The 10,015-nt window shown below is 38.0% G+C and overlaps 1 pseudogene; it reads right to left on the bottom strand.

The window, feature by feature from the left end:
- Positions 1-1,998: 1,998 nt before the first annotated feature.
- Positions 1,999-7,538, bottom strand: LOC101538469 (EEF1A lysine methyltransferase 3-like; annotated as a pseudogene).
- Between the last annotated feature and the right edge of the window lie 2,477 nt (positions 7,539-10,015).

Raw genomic sequence — 10,015 nt, 5'->3', positions numbered from 1 at the left:
ACAGATTGGTCAATTAAGAAAAAGATAAATCTCTCTCTGTGTTAAAAATAAGCTAGTAGGACAGAAAGACTTGCCCATGTTACCTCCTGCCTTTATTAGAATTACTATGGGGCTTCTAAGGTTGACAGAAAAATGAGGAATTAAGATTTTCAGCCCCTTCTTGAAATTAACTCTCTTTTTTTTGTAACACTTTGCTTCTTTATTTCCAATGTGCTTTCATATTCATTAACCATTTATGGCCCAAGACAAGCTTGTGAGGTAGAAATTAAGGTCGAGAGATTCATAAATTTCGTCAAGGTTGCTTTAGGAAGTAGGGATGGAGCCTCTTCAAAAAAACAAATAAAATTTTGTTGAGAGCAGGAGAGATAGTGGGAGTAGGGAGGGAGGTGTAAGGTGCTTGCTTTGCATGCTGCTGACCCCAGTCTGATCTCAGGCACTACATATGATTGATCCCCTGAGCACTACCATGATTGATCCCTGAGTACCAGAGCCAGGAGTAGTCCCTGAGCACTGCCAGGTTTGGGTCCAAAATAAAACAACAACAAAAATATGTTGAATGAGTGAAACATTTGTTGTTTCACTCCTAACCCAGGAGCTGTGTTAGGCTTCGGGGAATTAGAGATGAGAAAACCACAGATAATAGTGAGATCATGGGGAATGCACAGACGGCGGAAGTCCCTTAAGATCACCAAACGGTTGCAGCATCTTAGGAAAGAAATCATATCGAAGCAGATAGCTCAGGAAAAGTTTTGTTGTTGTTGTTTTAAGAAAGTGGCAAAGAGTAATGAAGATTTGGGCAGATAAAAATAGCTTCAGGTGGGAAATCATTAAAAAGAATGAAGGAAGAGGTCAGGGTATCTTGAGGTGGATCAGGTAACAACTTGGCTCAGTTGTCTGAAGGTTGCATTGCAGGGAAGAAGGCAGTAGGAGCTGCAGTTGAAGGGGAACCTGAGTAGCACCCAGGGTAGACTACCCTGTCAAGGAGTCGAAGTTCAGTCTTGCTTCTGCAGAAAGCAAAAGCTAATTTGAGCTGATAGGGGAAGCTCACAGAGTTTGCAAATGGCTTGAAGGCGAGAGAATACAGGACAGGAGTCCAGAGAAGGTGATGTTTGGCTCAAGGAGGAAGCAAAGAGCCCCAAGTCAGAGGTACCAGAGCTCGAAAAGGGGGGAAAGTGAAAGACAAAGAACAGACAGGACTTGGGAAGCTAGAAAATGCAAAGAGCCTTGTTCCTAGTGACTGAGGCTCCAGCACTGGAGAAGGTGAGGAAGCAGCAGCACAAAGGACGGCTCTGCTGCCTTCCCCCAACTTAAGGAGTCATGGTCCCCCAGCCTTTCTCTGGAAACAAGAAGCTGGTGGCAGGAGGGGAGATGGGGATCTGTGGTCTTTCCTCAGGCCCCAAGCAAAAGCCTGAGTTCTGTGATACAGAAGGGTTCATTATTACCTCTTTCTTTCCCTCAAACTTTTTCTCCAGTAGAATCTGGCAGTGCCAAAAATTCTACCCTGGAGGGCTGGAACAATAGCACAGTGGGTAGGGTGTTTGCCTTGCACGCGGCCGACCTGGGTTCAATTCCCAGCATCCCATATGGTCCCCTGAGCACCGTCAGGGGTGATTCCTGAGTACAGAGCCAGGAGTAATCCTGTGCATCACCAGGTGTGACCCATAAAGCAAAAGAAAAAATTCCACCCTGTACAAACTGACCACAGCAGGTTGGAAATGATGGGTGAGTCTCTCTAGAACCATGGCTCATAGCCCACTCCCTCTCCAATCCCGAACTGCCTGGACACCCTCCCACCTGCCTGAGCATCTCAGGTTCTCAAGGATTCTGGCAAACGCATCTCTTCCTTCCCCTGCCCAAGAGTATCTCAGGGACAAAAGGGGCAAGGAGAAAGGAGAGGGGCGGCAGAATTCCATCCTCTTTGGTCCTTATGTGTGGGGCTTTGGAGGGCTGACTGTTCCTTCACTGGGACAAGCAGTTCGGTGGCATTGGAGGCGGACATCAAGCAGGTCTTTGTTCCCTGTGCCTGGCCCTATAGATGTTGACATTTTCATCCTCATCCCGGTGAGCCAGCTCCAGTTAGAAATGCTGGGGTGGTTAGAAGGTGCTGGAAGAAGCTCTCTGTCCTGTGCTCCTCTCTCATCTTGGAGGCCAGATAGACGGTGCCATGGGGCCCACACAGGTGCTGGAGGGTTCCCAGCAGCAGGGGGACGGTGGTTCCAGCTATATGATATCGGCCCCTAGCACCTGGTCAATCCCCCAGCACAAGGTGCAGTCCTGGGCCTGGCCTCCAGCTGGCACATTGGCCTGGACGTTGCCCTGGATCTGCTCTAGGTCCACGGGCAGGTCAGTGATGGTAACATTACCCCGGTGCAGCGCAGCCAAGATGTCCATGATGCCCGTGCCAGCGTCTAGTTCAATCACTTTCTTCCCTCAGAAACCCACATTTTCACTCTCAAAATAGTTGCAGAGACTCAGAACCTGAGCAGCCCGGGAGAGGCACGTCCCAGCAAGGTGGATTGGCTGTGGGACGGGCCCGTGGACCGGCCTGGATTGAAATGAACTCTTAAGTCAACAGAATAAAAAGGTAGCATTAACTGTGATGTGGTTATTTTTTCAGCAGTTTTCCTTGGAGCTTTTTATTACTTCTATTTTTAAGCAAATCATTCTATCCACATGGCTTTAAAGAATTTTTAATGGGGAAATATATAACTTGTCTGTCTCAGCATGCTTCTAATATTGTTGAAGAACACTGAGTTTTTTTTATATATTCAAGTATTTGACAGAATCAAGAGTTTAATTTAATTGTAGGGCTTTATAGGCTGTGCTCAGGCCTTACTCCTGGCTCTGGGCTTAGGAATTACTCCTGACAGCGCTGGAGAACCAATGTAGTGCTGGGAATTGAACCTGGGTTCAGCCACATGAAAGGTTAACATTTTACCTCCTGTAGTAGCTCCTCAGTTTCACAGAAAAGATACAAAGCAAGAACAGCTCCATACAGGAAACATTTTGACTGCTATTTCAGTTTCTTTGAGGGTGAGTGGCACATTGTAACAGGGAACTGCTCCTTGAGTTTGGATGCTCACACACAGAAGAGATGAGCTAAGAAAACAGTGGGAGAAGATGCTAGAAAACAATAAGAACCAAAGCAACAGAATGCTGAGAAGAGAATTGCTATCCAGAATTTTTTTTAATAGCACACAAGCTAAAATGTCTTATTTTGAAAAAAAAAAAGTATGAATCAGATCATTTTTTTGTGTTGTGTATGGAGGATAAAAATCAACAGAAAATGCTTGTGAGAGGCCCCAAGTGTCAGACTTTACAAAGATTTCAAAAAATCTTTATAGATACGTTCATGGAACTAAAAAGATGCCTATGAAAATAAAAAAAATATGTTGACAATGTCTCAACTAGAGAACATCAAACAAGAGATATAAATGACAAATAAATAAACAATTCTTGCATTAAAAATATAATAGCTGACATGACAAATCATTTCAAGAACTCATCAGTAATTTGAACCAAAAAGAAAATCAATGAGCTTGAAGATGGATATGAATAATGTATTCTGAAAAACATAAAGAAAAGAGATCAAAGAAACATACACAGTACTTAAGAGCAATATGGGACAACTCTAAGTTCAGCAATTTATGCTCAGTAAGACTTTTAGAAAAGAAAGAAAAGCTATTATTCAGATATATAAAAATATTCAAACATATAAACTGAAAACTTATAAAACTTTGTAAAAACTTTAATCTTCACTTTCAAGAGACCCATCACACTCTAAAAGGACAAATGAAAAGATACCACACAGAAAAAATCATAATAAAAAACAAAGTTTAATCACAAAGAGAAAATACTGAAATCAGTAACAAAATGATTAAGTACCAAACTAAGTACTTTTAACAATTCTTATAACCTAGATGTTCTTCAGATTAATATATAAAACTATAGATTTATAGAACGTTGCCTATATTTTAGGCCTGTAAAATGTGTTTAGTTTTTCAAATTCCAACCCTAAAATCCAAGGTTCAAAGACCAAATATAAAACTGAAAAGAATAACAACCACTAAATTCCAAGACAGGTATTGAGAATGAAATTCAACATGTGTTAATGCTCTGAAACTAATCCAGATTAATCACCTCTTCTTTAGAGTCTTCAACCTGTTTTTTTACTAAAATTATTATGTAAATTCTTTTCAAAGAAACATGTCATCATTTTTCAATTAATACAACACAAATCTGTCAATTTTTTAATATAAAAGTGAATTTAAAAATTAAATGTAGGGTTTGGAATCTAGATCACATACCTCGAAGACATATATATGCATATATATATGAGACACTAAGTTTGATAACTAGTAGCAAAATATTAAATTTGGGGGCCTGAAGTGAAAGTACAGCAGGTAGGTAATTTGTCTTACAAATGGTCAACCTGGGTTTGCAACAAATGCCCCATATGGCACCTGAGCATGCCAGAAGTGATTCCTGAGTACAGATCCAGTAGTACTGTCAGATGTGGTCCAAACACCACATACCAAAGGAAAGTTATTAATGAGACATAATAAAATAGTATGTTTTTTATTTTTTTATGTTTTTTCTAATCATTTGTTGGCAAAACATTATCATTTCTGGAAAGATACCAGAATTTGTGTTTTCGAAATGAGAGTTTAAATTGATATCACTAACTATATATATATTTGCTCCCTTGAAACAAATTCTATGTATTGATTTGATTTATGAACAAAAACTATCTGAGACCCAAAGATGCAAGTTAAGTAAAATAAATTGTGTGTTATGAACCATTTATAGATCTGAGATTTTGTGAAGGCCACATTCGGATTATTCTACTTTCTAAATCCACAAATTCTAAGAAGATTGATGTTATAAAGTGAGTGTAATACCTAATCTATGTGATTTATTAACACATACTTGACAGGAACTGATATACTTTCTGCTATAAATTGAAAGTAGTGGAGAATAATGTCCATTTGAAATAGAAAATACTATACTCAAAGTTGTGTTCTCTTGAACTATAATTAAAGAAGTATTTGACCATTTAACATAAATGTCAAGAAAGTGAACGTCCAAAGCAGTGAATGATGATATATAAAACACCTGTAGGCATAATTAACCATTCTTGCATACTAAGAGTTATTTAGTATGGTAAAAAAATTTAAAAATTGCATTTATGTCTCAAATTATTTATTTCAACAGACTTCCTTTCATCCTCCTTCCTATTTATCACACAGACATATACATTTTTAGTAAAAATGAAGCATACTAATATGTTTTCTGCTATCCCATTTACATAAGAAGATACATTTTGAATATATTAGCACAAACCCAGCACTTGAATGATTATATTAAAATAGAACGTCAATTTGTAAAAGAGTAAATATATATGTGTATTTGAATTATTTTTTATTATAAAAGTAAATGAAAACAAATGAACTGCAGACCATTTCACATTTTTCTGTTCTTTCTTCACCTCTTCTTTTATGTGTCTTCTTTTAACTAAAGGCAAATAATTATCATTGTGATAGTGAAAGATTTTCCTTTTAAGATCTATGTTGAGCAATAGTAAAAGCAAAATAAATACATCAAAATGAACAAATAGTCAAATAATTATCAGCTTCGTAAGTATCTATTTGACTTGATAAACAACAGTCATCTTTAGAAGAGAATTCAATGTTGATTCTACCATTTACTGTCTGACGGCACTTTTTTCTTCTAAATTATGTATTAGGCTCTGAGGGTCTCTACTGAGAAAGATGCAGACATAATGATGCTAAAATAAAATCATAATGTTGAATTGGGATCTTAGATTTGAAAATCTGATGGTAAGATTACATGTGATAACCCAAACTTAAATGCCATGGAAGCATTAAGAGGTTTTTAAAGAACGAAGAAAGGAGAAAGAACAGGACTCCAAAGATATTCGCCTAGAATTAGGATTGGTTTTAATTTCACTTTGTTTCAAGTAACTGGACTTTGGTTGAAATTTTAGTTATGTAACTAAGGCTGGTTACTAAGGAAAAGTTTTGTTATTTTTTAATCTGACACATTTTTCAGAGAAAATTTACCTAACAGAAAAGTGGTTCATTCAATTAAGTAAATAGTTTTTACAAGTAAAATATTCAGCAAGATAAAATTTGGGGCACAAAATGGACATGATTTAGTTTTCCCCAAATATCCCTTTTCAGAGTGTTATGCCAGGAACTCTGCTGAGTACTTTGAACACGTTCTTTCATTTCTTAAACAATTTTATGAAAATATGGACTCATTTAAGTCAATTACCTAATGGAGTCCTGTGAGTAAAACATTGTACACTGGATAACACTGACTTGGCAGTTTTTAATAGAAATGCAACCACTAATTAAGTATTAGAAGTTGATTATGTTAATAAGCAGCTTTTCTCCAAAATAACCTTCTGCATAGGAGAACCATAATAGCTTATATATTTAGCATGTTTTGTTACTGGAGAGATAGTACAGGGTACTTGCCTTGCATAGCACTTAGCCAGCTTCCATTCCCAGCACCCTAGATGGTCCCAGTTTCTCTCCAGGAGTGATCCCTGGACACAGAGCCAGGACTAAGCCCTGAGCACAACAACAAAAGCAATAACCAAAATATTGTGGTTAGGTGAGCTAGGTTTATGTGAACACATTTCACATTTGTTATTTAATAAATAAGCAAATATTCTAATTTATGTTTTATATATATTATAGATTAGTTAGATGACTGTCATGGAGAAGATAGGAGAAAGAGGAAAAGATAGACAGTACAGGAAAAATGTAATAATATAGAAAATTAGTCTAGCTTAGGTGTCTAATGAAAACTGAAGAGACCTTAAGAGAAAGAAAGAGGATGTAAAGTGTTACTCGAGATAACTTTGTGGTTATCACAAATTTATAAAGAGTGGACATTGGAAAACCAAAACTCTAGCCAGTTGGTAGACTGTCTTAGCAAGTAGAGCCCTGACCTAATTTTATTTTTCTCTTCATTACACTTCATACATGCCTCCAGCTGCATAATGAGATACCAATGGCATATGTAATCTCTGAGCTAGTGTATAGACCTCGAATGCGTGAGCCACTTCACCTACACCCCAGTCACACTGTGTGTGTCCAATCCCTTATGCCCATTCACTACCTTTGTCTTTCACTCCTTAGGAAGCTCTTATGCCAAACCTGTCACTTGACTCTTCTTTGAGAGTCTTAGAGTCCTTCCCTCACTTGTGTAGCACTGTAGCACTGTTGTCATGTTGTTCATCGATTTGCTCGAGCTGGCACCAATAACGTCTCCATTGTGAGACTTGTTGTTCCTGTTTTTGGCATATTGAATATGCAGGGGTAGCTTGTCAGGCTCTGCTGTGCAGGTGGGATACTCTTGGTAGCTTGCCAGGCTCTCGGAGAGGGACAGAGGAATCGAACTCAGGTCGGCTGCATGCAAGGCAAATGCCCTACCCGCTGTGCTATCGCTCCAGTGAGTCAACACTAACAATGACTCACTTGTGTACTATCTAATAAATCTACCATGTCTACATTGTCTTGTCCTTAAATTCCTTCTCCGAAAAAACTCTCAACACCAAGATACAGCAGAGCCTGGCTGTGCATCCTATAGTTCCAATGATCCTTAGAGACAAGTGCTCCTCAAACATATTGCTATATAATCTATACTAAAAATGTACCTCAATATAACTCAATCAAAATTAATTTTTATTGTGTTTCATTAGAAGTCACAATGAACATGTTGGAGTGGTGCGCTCAATTCTAATCACAGGACTACACACTAATAATCTCTACCCACTAATAATGTGACCTTTGATAAAAGCACAGATTGAAATTACCTCCATTTCCTACTGTGAATGAACAGTTTTAAGAAAACACAAAGGGGGAGATTTTCAGGGCAGATTTATCTGATTCACATCCCTTACCCAGTGTTATTCTTTATTAATAATACAGTAGTCATCGTGGATCATAAGCAAACATGGTAACCTCTGAATTTGCTAAAGCAGCTGCTTGGGTATTTTCTTGATCATGATTAGAACACACTGTGGACCAGATTTAAAATATGAAGTGTCAAAGTGAGCGACACAGGGCATCATTTATACAATGAAAGCTCATTTCATCATGCACACCCTGTAATTACATAGCTCACACTGACATTTTCCACTGCATCATGCATCATAAATCCATAAGCTCCAACTTTGTTTACCATAAGCAACCCAGACAGATGATGTATACCCTGCTAAAAATATTTGATAAATAAGAGCAGTCCATTTTCTTTTCACAAGTACATAACAGCAGGAGGCATGTTTTCAAGGAGATTTGATCAGGTCTTTTATCCACAGGTGTCTTCTGAACTAGAATTGAGTATTCGTCAGTTACTAACCCTTTTTTATGCTACTGTTGAACTAGATTCTTTGCAAAATATGTTTCAACTTATTATTACAAAGCCAGTTGCATTAGAATCCATAATCACTCTCATTTATAAATTATCCTTATATTCAAAATAATTTAGCATGTTGAGAAAATAAGTCAGGAAGAATACTTCTGTTAGGATTGAATGATACAGTCTGAAATCTTAAGTCTTAAGTATATTGAAGGAGTCATGAAATTCTGCAATGAAATTATTTAACATAACATTGACAAAAAAAGAAAGGTCATAATTCAATAAGTAACTTGAAAACCTTAGGTACTCAAGACATTTTTCTCCATTTGCCTTTATCCAGCATCCAGAGTTATAGCTTTCAAGAATTCATAGCTCATCACATTACAGTAATAATAAATTACCTTTGAAATAAAAAGTCAAAAAATTACCTGTATCATTAAGCTGCATATTAAATATTTCAAAATGGCTCATGTAGTTCAAATCACTTTGAAGTCATGGTGCCTTTTAAGACATGAGAAAGTATTGCAGCATTTATTTTAATGTCACGAATCATGAAATCCTGTTAATTGTTGATTTCTCTAGCGGGCTTAGTAACCTCTCATTCCTCCTTTCCCTGAGATCTTAGAAGTCTCTCTCAGACTCGGCCCTCCTAACGATGTCGATGTCGAGATGTCGCACTAGAGGCTCTTTCAGGGTCAGGGGAATGAGATCCAGCTTGTTACTGGATTTAGCATATGAATACACCATGGGAAGCTTGCAGGGCTGCCCCATGTGGGCAGGAAACTCTCAGAAGCTTGCCAGTTTCTCCCAGAGGGAGAAGTAGGCTACAAGATATCGTTTCTGGGAGCTTGATTTTAAGTCTCTGGATGTTGGCCATTAATGGGATTACACACACCTGGGTTCCTCTGCCGGTACCTTCATTTGTAAGGCCTGTTCAAACGTGTGGAGAGGGGCCTCGAGCCTGGCTGTAGTTAGGTTCCGGTGCTCTTTGGCCACCGGGAGCTCTGCTCGGGGCAGGGAGGGAAGCTGGAGCCCATCCCCTCCAAGGGGCCCCGGGGAAGACAGCCAGGCGTGGGCACAAGATTATTAACTTCACATTAGAAAATTTTCATAGTTTAAAATTATTTTATGCATGTATACATATTTGCAAACTTTATAAGCAGTCTTCACCAAATTCCTAGATTCTTTAGTCATTTGCGTTTGCAACTTATTTTATTTTCAGACTAGTGACAAAAATTATTATTGTTTAAGTTTTTTTTTTATGTGTTTGGGGGTTACAGGTCCTCAGAGCTCACTCCTGATTGTACACTCAGGGATCACTCCTGGCAATGCTCTGGGAACCATATGTTGTACAGCCAAAGGAAACCAAGTAAGTGGAAAGCAAGGCAAGCACCCTAACTACATACTATCTCTCAGGCTCAGGATAGATTTTTTTTTTAATGTTCATCAAGAAGTATATAAATCACCAAAATCATATCTATTATATAGGATTATATAAAAGTTCAATAGTTTTTTTCTTAAACTTTAAATATTTTTCTGGGGGCCAAAGATATAGGCTCTGAACACCACCAATTGTGGTCCCAAAACAAGCAAACAAACAAAAAATTCTAAATCTATGTAA

This window comes from Sorex araneus, chromosome 1, assembly GCF_027595985.1.
Source record: "Sorex araneus isolate mSorAra2 chromosome 1, mSorAra2.pri, whole genome shotgun sequence".
Taxonomy (NCBI): domain Eukaryota; kingdom Metazoa; phylum Chordata; class Mammalia; order Eulipotyphla; family Soricidae; genus Sorex; species Sorex araneus.
The sequence above is the reverse complement of the archived record's forward strand: the minus strand, read 5'-3'. Positions and strand labels throughout refer to the sequence as shown.